Source organism: Trichosurus vulpecula, chromosome 2 (genome assembly GCF_011100635.1).
Source record: "Trichosurus vulpecula isolate mTriVul1 chromosome 2, mTriVul1.pri, whole genome shotgun sequence".
NCBI classification, from domain to species: Eukaryota; Metazoa; Chordata; class Mammalia; order Diprotodontia; family Phalangeridae; genus Trichosurus; species Trichosurus vulpecula.
The window spans coordinates 255,807,675-255,821,354 of record NC_050574.1 but is presented as its reverse complement, the minus strand read 5'-3'; positions in this window follow the sequence as shown (position 1 = coordinate 255,821,354).

Sequence of the window (13,680 nt, the reverse complement as noted above, 5' to 3'; positions counted from 1 at the left end):
GCTAGGCCACCTTCCCTGGCATTTCTTTTAATTAGTTCCCTTGATATTCTAATATGTCCATTTTTCCCCTGAACCATTATATTCAGTTTTGCTGGGTAGGCTAGTCTTTGTTGTAATCCTAGTTCCTTTGCCCTCTAGAATATAAAATTTTAACTCATCTTCATCAAGATTGAAGATACTAAATATTGTGTAATCCGGACTCTGACTCCACGGTATGTTAATTGTTTCTAGCTCCTTGCAATATTTTCTCCTTGAATTGGGACCTCTTAATTCTTGCTACAATATTCCTGGGAGTTTTCATTTTGGGTGATGGGTGGATCTTTTTGACTTCTATTTTACCCTCTGGGATCTAATATATCAGAGTACTTTTCCTTTATAATTTCTTGAAATATCGTGTCTAGGCTAGTTTTATTTTTATCATGGCATTTAGGTAGTCTTATAATTTTAAAATCATCTCTCAATTTATTTTCCTTGTTAGTTCTTTTTCTCATGACATAGTTCATAATTTTTTTAAAAAAAATCATTCTTTTGACTTTGTTTTATTCTCTTTTGATGTTTCATGGCATCATTAGCTTCCACTTGCCCAATTCTGCTTTTTAGGGAGTTTTTTTCTTCCATGAATTTCTGTACCTTCATTTCCATTTAGCCTATTATCATTTAAAGAGCTATTTTCTTCACTGAAATTTTGTGCCTCTTTGACCATAAGACAAATTCTATTTCAAGGTGTTATTTACTTCAGTATTTTTGTTCCCCTTTCACCGAGCTGTCAAATCTTTTTTTTTTTTATATTTTTTATCATGTTCATTTTCTTTCCCAATTTTTCCTCTACCACTCTTATGTCTATCTTTCACTCTTCTGGAAATTCTTGTTGGGTTTGGTTCCAATTAGTAGTTGTCTTTGAAGCTTTGCTTGTAGCTGTTTTCACACTGTTGTCTTCTTATGAGTTTGTCTTCCCTGCGACTGCAGCAGCTTTTTATGGTGAGTTTCTTTTTTATCATTTTCCAGCCTATTATTTTACTTTTAATTTTATTTTAAAGTTAGGCTTTATTCACTTGATGTTGGGTATGCACTGTCCCCAAATTCAGGATTTTTGTACTTCTATTTTGAGAGCTAATGATGTATGTCTTCAAATTTTCCTCACTTCCAAAGTGGTTTGAGAGGTGGGATCAATAATTTTCTGTTTTCTGGTCTTTACCAAGAAAGGCTTCCACTCACCTGTAGCCACAAACCCTACTGATCCTTTTGTCTCTGGAATTGTGACCATGGCCCCTGTGCTCTTGTAACTCACAAATGCTCCTCTGTTTCCTTGAGTAGGAACACAGTAAAGAAACAAAGGTGTCAATTACTGTAGGCTGAATCCAGTGCCCACAAAGGAACCCATATAATCTCTTTCTGACCACTTGTCTAAGCCCTTTACTGTCTCTGGGCTGACAGCTCCTGAATTTGCTGCTGCTTCCAGGTTCCTTAAACCTTGTTTCTGCCTCATAGCTTCCATAATGACTCCCACTGCAGTGTCTCTCCTGCAGAACACCTAAGTTGTTTTAGCCTGGAAAAATGTCTTACCTTGTTGTCTCTGCCATACCAACATTTGACTTGAGTTGTTATTTGAAAGTTGTTTGAAGGAAAATACTGGGAGAGTTCAGCTGGGTTGTTGGTAGTACTCACATGTCTTGGCACTGCCTCTCCCACTAGATAGTAAATCTTAATCATTTTTGGTAGGTTTTAGTGACATAATCAAAGAATGAGGATTCAATGGGTGATACAGTGTGGTGTACTAACAAGAGCACTATATTTGGAATAAGAACACCTATAGTTGATTCTTGATCCTATTATAGAGTAGTTGTGTGACCTTAAGCAGTTCATTATTCTTCTGTGACCTCACACTCTTCGTGTCTATGATCCTTTAAATGAAATGCCACTACTCTGAATGTTTGAGGGGAAGTGGACTAGGGTGTTAAACGAAAGGAATGTGCTAAATACGAGATGGATATGACTGGGAATGAGAATTACTATGATATAGTGGATAGATAGTTGTATTCAGAGTCAGGTAGAACTGGAATCTTTCAACATCTCATCTCTGATGTACTAAGTGACTCTGGGCTAGTTACTTAACCATGTAGAGCCTTAGGCCATTCTCTAACACTCAAGTTGCAGAGCAGGGGAAGATCTTTATTATAAACAGATTTTCTCATCAAGTGGTCCTTATGCCAATAAAATCCTAGGTGTTTTTATAAAGGAGATTGAGGAAAGAACACTACTTTACTGACTGTCATCTGAATGAGAGTTAGGAAATTGAAGGGCCTGAGGAGGTAGGATGACATTTAGAAAGAAAGGGACAGAAAGGAGGAGCAGTCTGTGACTGTTGACTCTCCGCAGGTCTCAGTTTGACTATTACCTAATCTGTTGATAGTACATTTTGTTTTAGAAATACAGTCTTTTAACAACCAATGACTTTCAAACTGTGGGGCCCACACATTTTGAAAAAAACGTCTCATAAAAATTCAGTGTCAAGGTTGCCTTTGATGCCTTGAAGCAGAGTAAACCTAGAGGGGAAACTAAAATATTTTCTCCCCAACTTCATCTAAGTAAAAAGTGAAAATCTTCAGAAGTTCATAAGACATTACAAGTATTTCCAAGAATAACATTTGATTAGAAATGTAAGAAGTGAAAAGCTGTCCTGAAAGGTAATGGGAAAATTGGAAAATAGCCAGTAAAGTAATCAAATGAAGAAGTGGATGGAAATGAAACTTGGACTTGCCTCTGGATTTTTGAGCTAGTAGAATAAATCTAGACCAGAGGTTGAATCATTTTTTCCCCACAAACCAAAATTTAAGTGTCTATTAGTTGGAAGCACAGGAATAATGAGGAGAAATATTTCCAAAGTTGTCAAGGAACTACATGGAAGCAGATTAAAAAGCCTAACATTTCAACTTTATTCTAAGTGTCTGATTCCAGCTATGGCCTAGCCAAATGCAATTGAAAGTCAGTTTCATATTTACATAACCTCAGATCATAAAATTTGATTTTGTTTGTATATTTCTAGAATACCCTCAAACTAATGATGTGCAAACTTTTCAATACTGAAGATTCTATTTATAAATTTTTGATAAACATGCTCCAAAATATTGTCATTATATAGTAGTTATATTAAAATAATATAAAATAATATTATAATTGGATCTCTATCTAATTATTGAAGGAATATACAATGGCTAAAATATATTATAAATTCAGTAACACATTCCAATTAATTTGGATTTGACTAATGACAACAATAGTTATATATGCTTGAAAAAGATCAATACATATATTTGTGAGACATTACTTATTAAATATGTAGAATACATTTTAACTTTATTATGCTGATTCATGCTGCATAAGATGTTGGAGCTAGTGTAAATAAATATGTCAAGGATAGTGTATTTCGTGTATGCATATGTGTGTGTTTGTGTGTGTGTGTGCGTGTGTGCGTGTGTGTGTGTGTGTGTGTGTGTATTAGTTCCCACAACCCATGCAATAATTCTTAATATGGTGCATAGGTATTATTCTATTCACAGACCAGAACTTCATCACTCCAATTTATGATCCTTAATAGCTATGATTTATATGGACAGTCTTTTCAAAAACATATGTGGAGTTCTTTGATATGAAGAAAGGCAGTTTTGAGGTTTATCTTCACAACATTGGACAGGCATACTATTTTCCTAACTAACTTTTAGTTTTGGGATTTATATCAATTGATTCCATAGTGCTATTTATTTTATACAAAAAATGTATTATGACTATAGTGGATTCACTCATACATCATCCTGTATCCTCAATCCCTCTCCCTATTCTTGCCCATTTGCAATTAATTAGGATTTTGTTCTGTCATTAAAGATGTCTCTCAATCAAGGTAAATATTTCTCCTGACAAACTTAACCCCTTATTACAAACCCTTTGCCTTATCCTTTGATGTTGCACTAATACCACATAAAGAATGATTGATTCAGAACCAATATACAACCTAGGTTAAGTTCTTGGAGGGAAGTGGGAGAAAAGAACAAAATCAGAGCTGAGAGAAGGGAAGGAGAGAAATCAGCTTCTCCATAATTTGTCTCTTTTGCTCCACTGCTTTTGGCTCACATCCCTGCACCTGTCAGTTGGCTAAAATGTTCTCCATGATTCTGATATTGCCACCTTATGCCACCATGTGTGGGTGAAAGTGTTTTCCCAGTACATATGGTCCCCTTAATGGATGTGGTGACAGTGAAATTTTCCTTTCAGGAAACCAAGTGGATTATGCCTCTTTAGCAGCTTTCTGACTGACTTCTTAAGTTTTGATTATCAAGGTGTTTTTAATAGGGTAATCTGAGATAAGTAACACAAACAACCCCTGCTTGATGATGAGGTCAAATGAATTTCACACCTTGAAAAGGAGATATCAATCCAATAATTAAGCCCTTTTCAGAATATCTTTATACATTTTACAGAAATGTTTTCTTCAGTGCTAGAACTAAGTCTATATTCAATTGAATTAAATGAGACTCTGGAATACTGGGCAGTACCTGGGCAAACCAGATCTATCATTGTCTAACTGTTGCATCTGTTTGTGTGTATGTGTGTGCAGAGGTATGGATCTGTCAAGAACAACTGGTAAGGAACTCCCTCTACTAATAAAAATAGATACTGTCTCTGCAAAAAAAAATGACTTTGCAGAGTTATCTTGAGGCAATGACATGTTAAATGACTTGCTCCAAATCATACAGTCATTATGCTCTAGAGGTAGATTTTGAATATAGGTCTCCAAGGATGGCTCTTAATCCACTTTACCTCTCTTTACCAAAAATTATTAATAAATACATGTGATAATTTGCATAGTAAAGGCTCAATTATTCATTCTCCGATGGAAAACAATGGCCATGGTATTTCCCAAATATAATATATCAGAGAATCATTAGTATTTATTTGTAAAATAGGTTACATAATTTCTTAGAAGATATATCTTGCCAACTATGTTTTGTTTACATTAATATTAAGATTTACATTGCTGATTTTTTTTTGCTTAGACAAACATACATTTCCGTATAATGTCATCAAGAAGTCACAAGTTTTCTCCCTTTCCCACCAAGAACCTCTCTCTGACCAAAATCAGACTGTAGGGTCACTATTCAGCCTCAACATTTGCTGGTTGTCCTTAACAAGATTTCCTCTCACTAGACTTCTAGGATAGCAGTCTGTGATAAGGGACAGAAATGGTGAGGAAGCAAGAAGGGATCAATCATCAGATGCAAAATAAAGCCTTTCATTGGTTGAGTGAAATCCATTCTGACCATGTAAAATTTTAGATACCTTTGAGACATCCATCTGCAGATGTCCTGAAGGCAGTCTGTGGGGATACCCTGTAACACAGCAATGAGTAAAACTCCATGATAAGATTTAAGTGGATGGTCACATGTCAGGGAAATTGGAGAGGGACTTAATTTTCAGGTATGAATCAGACTAGATATTTGCCTCCACCCCCATCCAGCTTGGACATTGGGTTATCTTAAGAAATAGAGAGAGAGAGTTGGGAAAGCTAGTTAAGAAGTAGAATTTGTGAAGTGAAATAATGCCAAATGAACAATTCACAGGAGGATATTTGACAATTGTCTGTGCTTCTTGCTAAACATTGTTTTTGTTATCTCAACTTAAATATTCTGAGGACATTTTATTAGGAAGCAGAAGAGGAGAAGCTCTTAATTGGGTTTCAAAAACATAATTAAAACAAAAACAGATTAAAATACTATGATGAGATGTTTTACTTGACACATTCCAATTAAGAATTTTTTTATAAAACAAGTGTTAAATAATAATAGCTCCCATTTATATAGCACTTTGCATTTTAAAAAGTAATTTAAAATATTATCTAATTTTATCCTCACAATCATAAAAGTTAGGTGCTATTATTATCCTCATTGAGAGAATTGAGGCACAGGGAAGCTAAATAATATTCTCACTTTCACATAGCTACTAAGTAACTCAGGCAGGGCTTGAATTTTGCTCTTCTTTACTCTAGGCACAGTATTGTATCTACTACACCAAATATCTAGCTGTATCCTTGGTGAGTTGAACCCCTTTTCTTTAGGACTTGAATTTCAAGATGGCATTCCAGAAGTTAGGAATGGCCAAATGGAAAGTAATAGAAGTAAGTAAGCCATTTTCCTTAAAATGAGATTTGGAGGTTTGGAAGAATTTTCATTGCAATTAAAACTGTATAATGATACTTTACATTTAATCAAAGTCATATCCTGGTACAAAGTATACTTTCTTAGACTCCAAAAACAGCTAATGAACACTAAATAATTAGTATTATAAATTAAATTATATATGCGATGTATATATATTGATTACATACTAAAAGGACTTGCTTTTTTCTTCTGGTCATTGATTTATGTTGACACATGTAACCTATTTCTCAGCCCAAGGGAGAAGCATTTCCAGAAAAATATAGGCCTTTGTAAATATAATTTTACCTTTAGAACAGTAATAATCTTAGCATACATGTACTTTAAAGGCAAAATAGAGAACCTTTCCTCTTATAAAAGCCTATCCATGTATGTTATATTTGCTGATGTAAATATGACAAAATCCTCTCAAAATATTTTTATCTGTGTCTTTAGCAGATATTATACATTGATACTTGGAAGCAGATGGTAATTTCATCGGTGCACTTAATATCATAGCCAATCATTTTTTTTTCTAAAACATAGGAGAGTAGGACATTTCGCTTAATCTTATAATGGGAATATATTTGTGTACTTACTTGCTGTCTTACTCATTAGAGTATAACCTCTATGAATATGGTTTCTGGAAGATAGTAGGTGTTTAATAAATGTTTATTGATTGATATATGTTGTATGTATTGTTCACCAGTTACATCAGGTGAAAAGTATCAATGTGTTGTCAGCAGAAATTTAAATTTCAAATTTTCATATTGCTTTAAAAACAGTTTTTGATTTGGCTACCCTTCAAAACCATAATGATGTAATTATTCCCACAGCTTTCTGTGAAGTGGAGTTAAGAAGGAAGGGCATTCTATGCAAGGGGCACAGTCAGTTTAAAGACATGGAAATAGTAAGTGGCATATTGTATATGAGGAATTCAACAAGCCCAGTTTGGCTAAATCACAGAGTATAGAAAGCTAAGTGAATTATGTGCTTTTAGACATTGGGGGAACAGATTTAGGATGAAAACATGCATGTGTAGAAAAACTTGAGCCTCTCCAATAGCAGGTATGGCTTCATTTATGTGTTTGTATTTCAACTTTTAGCGTAGTACCTGGTACATAGTAGGCACATAATGAATGTTTATTGTTTAATTCTTAACCTTCTCTTGACCCTCTCTAAACATATCAGCACTTTGGATACATATATAGTATTATTGGAATACTCATAAAGTCAAATTTCTTTTTGCAGGTGAAATGTTCAAAAATGATTTTTTAAGATGCCAAAATAGATACTACATGTATATTATTCATTTATGCAATATTTTAAAATATAGCATGCTAATCATTTGTATATATTATTTATGTGAACTGTATCATAATATCAGATAATTAAGAAATATCAGGCAGGTGGTACAGTATATAGAAATTTAGGACCTGAGTCAGCAAAGCCCTGAATTCAAATGCTGATGTGATGCAAGCATCTTCTAGCTGTTTGACTCATGTTGAGTAACTTAAACCTCTGCCTTCCTCTCTTTCTTTGTCTTCAAAATGGGGATAAAAATAATTACTACCTTACAGGATTATTATGAGGATTGAATGAGATAATATTTTTAAAGCACTTAGCACAGTGCCTGGCACATAGTGTGGACTTAATAAATGCTTGCTCCATCTCTCTCATTAAAAAATATAATTACATTTAATTCTGAAGAAAAGAGAAATTACAGATACTCTCTATTTGCAATATTTCTGGTTATATTACCTGTGTAGACTAGAAAAAGGGACTAGATTTTTCCATTGAATTTAGTGCCTCAAAGCTCAAGGCAGACATTTACTGGGACTTGTTTAAGTGAGAGAATATTATAATAAAAGTCCTAAAAACCCTCATTCTGTATGCAGAGCATTCACAGGTCTTGTTTTCTCAATAAGTTCTACTAAATAAATGTCTGACAAGGTCAAGGGAATGAATAATGAATAAATGTTAAATGAATTGAAAAGTCTGTAAACAAAATGTAAAAATGTATTTAGGAAATCTGATAAATAAACTCAGCAAATAGAGAAATTATATTTTATCCAAATTATGAAATTGTTTTACTCTATATGGAACATACAACAATGAAAATTCAGGATGTAAATGATTATGTGATAAAAATCTCACAGCATACAATATTTCCAGGGATGTTTGAGTTTTCAAGGGCTTTTAGAAGTATAAGAGCCCTTGACAGTCACCTGACCTAACTTCTCTATTTTATTGCTAAAGAACCTAATATTCTCAAATGAATTGACTTGTTTCAAATGACATAAGTAGAAAATGGTTTTTATTGTTGTTCAGTTTTGTCCAACTCTTCATGACCCCATTTAACTCTTGGAAGTGGAGGGTGGAGGGATGGTTTTCAGTAATTTATATGACTATAAGATTGTAAAGACTATCCTGAGACCAAAAAGTTTCAGAACTGCTCTTCTGGACTATATTCTCTTGAAAGGGGAAAGAGGACAACTTTCTAGAGTTATTCAAACAAGGACTGAATAGGCATCAGTAAAATATTTGGATTTAGAAGCAAGATTTGAAATCCCATTCCTGATGCCTATAAGCTTTATGGTTTTAAACAAGCCATTTTGTGGCCTTTCAAGGATTGAGTTCTTCATCTTCCTTCCTTCCTTTCTTTTTTCCTTCCTTCTTTTCCCTTTCTTTCTTCCTTCCTTTCTTTCTTTCTTTCTTTCTTTCTTTCTTTCTTTCTTTCTTTCTTTCTTTCTTTCTTTCTTTCTTTCTTTCTTTCTTTCTTTCCTTCTTTCTTCCTTCCTTCCTTCCTTCCTTTCTTTCATTCTTTCTTTCTTTGTTTTCTAAAAACCTCAAACCCAGTTCACTCTGAAGCTCATAGATTGGACGACAATAGGTCCCTGCCTAAGCTCCACTTAATGGCTGTATTTTGGGCCCTTCTGGCTTAGAGTGAATGAAAATGATCACTGTATCTCTTTGGAACAGCAACCTTAAGGGTCTTCCCCTCCCAGCTTGATTTTTTTTCTTTTTTCTAATTAAAGGGGCCATCCCTTGATTGACTTCTTAAAGAGGCCCATTCACTGAATGAGTGTTACCTCATTCTGACTGAGTACTTGAAAAGATCTTAGCCTAAAAGGGCCAGAGTCTCCCATTGCATCTTGGGTCATCTCCAGTCATCCTGATGAATATCTGGTCACTGGATCCAGATGGCTCTAAAGTAGAAAGTGAGGCTGTTGATCTTGCATAGCTTTCCCTCACTCAAATCAAAGTGAACTGCAAGTCATGTCATCATTTCCCTGATGCCATGGTCCTCTTTGAAAACAAAGGACAAAAATCATCTTCATCTGTAAAATGGAGTGGTTGGAATACATTATTCTAAGCTATTTCTACTTTCTCACTCTGATATTCCTTTATTTTATAGTGTTTTAGCAGCGATTCTTCTACATTGGGTGAGAAAACAGACTTGATCAGCTCAAAATTCTTTGCCAAACATAAGATTACATAAAAAATTGAAAATCAACTTAACTTGCCTAAAAAAGTTATACTATAGTATTTATAATGAATTATTCTCCAATATTAAAAACAAGGTGTCTTCTTCAATATTTATTAGAGTACTCTGAATATAGTAAGCAATAAGTAAATAAATGATGAATAAATGGATAATGACTAAGATATATACATCCGAAACTTCTATGAGTAAGATGATTATACTATCAAATCTCCTCTAACTTATCTAGTGAGCAGAGATAGCAATGAGTTATAGGTTTTGGATTCTCTTTTTAATTTATATTAAAAAGGAAAAAACAAAAGATTCATTCCAGGTAACAGAGCATAAAGGAATACACCACCTGTCCCCACAGAGAAATAGTAAATAATTTTAAATGTACCACTACTAAGTACCAGGAAAGGTGCCAGAAGCATGATAATATAGGAAAAGCCCTCAACTGGGAAAGAGGAGAATTATTTTCTACTTTTGGCTTCAGCATTAGCTAGCTGTGTGACCTTGGGCAAATCACTTAACATTTCTGAGCTCCATTTTTACCATATGTAATTTTTTTAAAAATGCAGCTAAATGAACCCTTGGTACCTTTCCAAATCTATAATTATATTTTCCTATGCCAGCTACTGATAAAATGTGTTGACATTTTTTTTAAATTCCCTATGACAAAGAAATTTAAGATTTTCCCTTCAATGGTACATTACTAAATGACAGCCTTCCAGATAGTACAAATATGTATATAAAGGAACAGAAATTGTCATTGTAAATTTTGGCCAGCCCTATTTTGAAGTTTTAGGTAGAATCCTTCATAATTTTTTTTTCCTCATTAACAGAAACAAAGAATAGGAAAGACATATGGAATGAATGAAAAAGAAACAAATCTCAAAATCATTGTGAGTTACATAAATAGTCAAGGTACCTCAGGAAATATGTCAGTAAATGTGTTTGTGCAATATTCCTTCTAGGAAGATCACATAACAAGTAGTTTAAGGAAGCCCCAAACTCCATTAATTTCTTAATTTTGTTTTTTGTTTTCCTTATGATGACTTTTTTGTCTAATAATGGCAGCACCTTTCTCCTTACCACAATGGCCAGAAGGCTTTGAGTCATCATTGTGCCTTACCTCTCTTTTACTCTCCTTTTCCAATTATCCACCAGATCCACAATGTCTTTATAATCTAGCTTCTCCTTTCTATCTCACCAACACGACTATAGTTTAGTCGCTTATTACCTTTTATTTGGTTTACTAGGAAAACCTCCTAATCAGTGTCTATAACTCTACTCCATTCTATGTGCAGATGCTGGACTAAATGTTCTGCACTTCTGTGATAAAAGCCAACAAATAAACACTCTTTAATCACTTTCCACTTTCTATTAAATAGAAAACAAACTTCTTACCTTGGCATTCAGAAAATGTTATCCTTCATAGGGAACTGCAAGGTATGTATTTTAAACTTTTCCTGCTCTCTAATATAGGAACTCTATATGCAACACTCCTAAAAGGAGGTCATCTACCTTATTGTTGAAGATTTCTAATAACAGGAAACTTATACCTCAGTACTAGTCTAGTAGTCATATTGATTGAAAGTTGGATCAGCCTGTAATGCTTGACTTTCTGTGAATCCATAATCTCTTACATCATTCATTTCCTTTTCTAAATTTTCAAAAAAAACCCAAATACTCAAAACCTTATTTTAGAATTTAAAGATTGATGTTGATGTTGGCAAACAAGACTGTAAGCGGAGAAGAATAACCAGGATAATAAGACTTTGGGAGCATGATTATTCCCATTTGGAATTAACAATTGAGTGATACATTTTTTTATCATTCAGTAATCACATTGTAGTTCAGTTTGAACAAGTCCAAATCTGGACCACGTAAATACTCCTACAATTCTAATATTAATAATGAGTATTTACATGACACATTAAAGTTTGTGAAGATATATTTTATCTCATGTAATCTTCAAAATAATTATTGGGGTGAGGCACTATAGAATTTTTATGATTTGATCAGTGTCACATAGCTTGGACGTAAGCGATATAGAATTTGAACCCATAGTTTGGACTTCAAAAAGAGTAGGCAAATGCATAATAAATACATCTTCTCTGAAGATCATAGTAATGGACAGAATGGGTACATTGTTTGGATATGGCATAATCTTTTCTGTCAAGATATTTAGAGAATAGTATAAAGCTGATAATTTAGTTGGCAGAAAGATACATAGATATGTAGATAATGCACAGATGTAATAGCATAAATAGGTAACCATAATAAAGAATGTTGCATGAGTCTATTAAAAAGTTACAGAAGGGGGCTGGTAGGTGGCGCAGCGAGTAGAGCACTAGCCCTGGAGTCAGGAGGACCTGAATTCCAATCCAGCCTCAGACCCTTGACACATGTACTAGCTGTGTGACATTGGGCAAGTCACTTAACCCCAACTGCCCTGACAAAAACCAAAAAACAAAAAAAAAAGTTATAGAAGAAAACTGTGAAATTTGAAGGTTTGATGATTACTAAAAGGAGATTAAAGAACAAAGAGGAGTCCATGGAAACAATACCATTTAAAGGAGGGGTATACCTTCAACAGTAAGGGAATTCCAGATATAGGGAAAAGCCTGAACCGAGTAATTGCGATAAGGAGCTGTTCACTTTCACTAAAGCCTTGGATCTATGCATGGAAGTAATGTAAGATATGGTTTAGGTCCTGTGGTGTCAGGTAATTCAGTACTTCAAATGTTACACAAAGGAATTTAAACTTTATGTGGGAATCCACTAAATGATTTTGAATAGAGGATTTAAATGTCCAGATCATCACATTTTAAAAAGAGAGATTGTTCTAGGGGATGCAAGAAAGCTGAAGGATTAGATAAGTGGAGGTTGGAAGATCTTAAAAATGCCATTAAAATAATAGTCAAATGAGGACCTTTAATTGGATGGCAGCACTCTCAATAGAGGGATGGCCATTGACAAGATTTAGTAAATAATTATTTCTGAGAGGTGAATAAGAGGGAAATATCTATCATAGAGAGAACTGTTCCTAAGCCCATAGGAGCTGGAATAATGTGCCACTGCCATCCTGTACCCAAAGCAGAGAAACAAAGTGGTTGTACTAGAGTCCACTTTTGGGGAACCATGACTAATGAGAGAGGATAGGTTTCCTGTTCCTCATACACATAAGCTTATTAAACTCCCCATCCTAGAAACCCTTGGGAATGATTTTATATATGGCTCAGGTATGAGTTCTCCAAAATTGGGAATGGGGACTAAAAAGGGTACTCACTGAATCAGGTATGAAATAGGTAATTTATTCCTACACACAAGAGGAGATTCAAAATATAAGATGCTCACAATCATGCATTAAAAGAAAAAGATTCAGCAAAGTCAATCAATTGGTAAAATCTGTTCGTACATGATATTAAACTTCATCAGGATATGAAAATATCAGTAGGATAATTTATTATGCATTTTACATCTCACATTGACTCAGTATGATCATACCACTCCAAATGTGAACATTTTCTGAAATTTGGATTCATTCATTTTTGTGACAAATTGACCTTGCAGTTTCTACAACCAATCATTCTTGTCCTGGTACCAAGCAAATACTCCTTTTATTGGAATCAGGATATTTGGACATTTTGAAGTCAAGCCTAGACATAACTTTTTTTTTCTTCTCATACTGCAAGGTTCTCACAATCTTGCACACATAGTGAAAAATAAACTTACTCAAGGGGCTACGTCATCACCTGGGATCAGCCAAATTTGAGCATTTTCTATAAGGGTGTGAGAGAGGATAATACTGCAATGATAAACCCAAAATTATAAGTATTGGAGGCCAAGTGAATGCTGGTGTCCTGGAAATGTGCAGTAAAGTTAAGAAGGAATAAGAAATTTGGGGAAAAACAAATTTGATTTTGGGCACATTGAGACATTGGTGAACATGGTGGTCAGGCAGTGGTATGAAGTTTTTATTTGAGTGAGAGAGAAACAGCTACA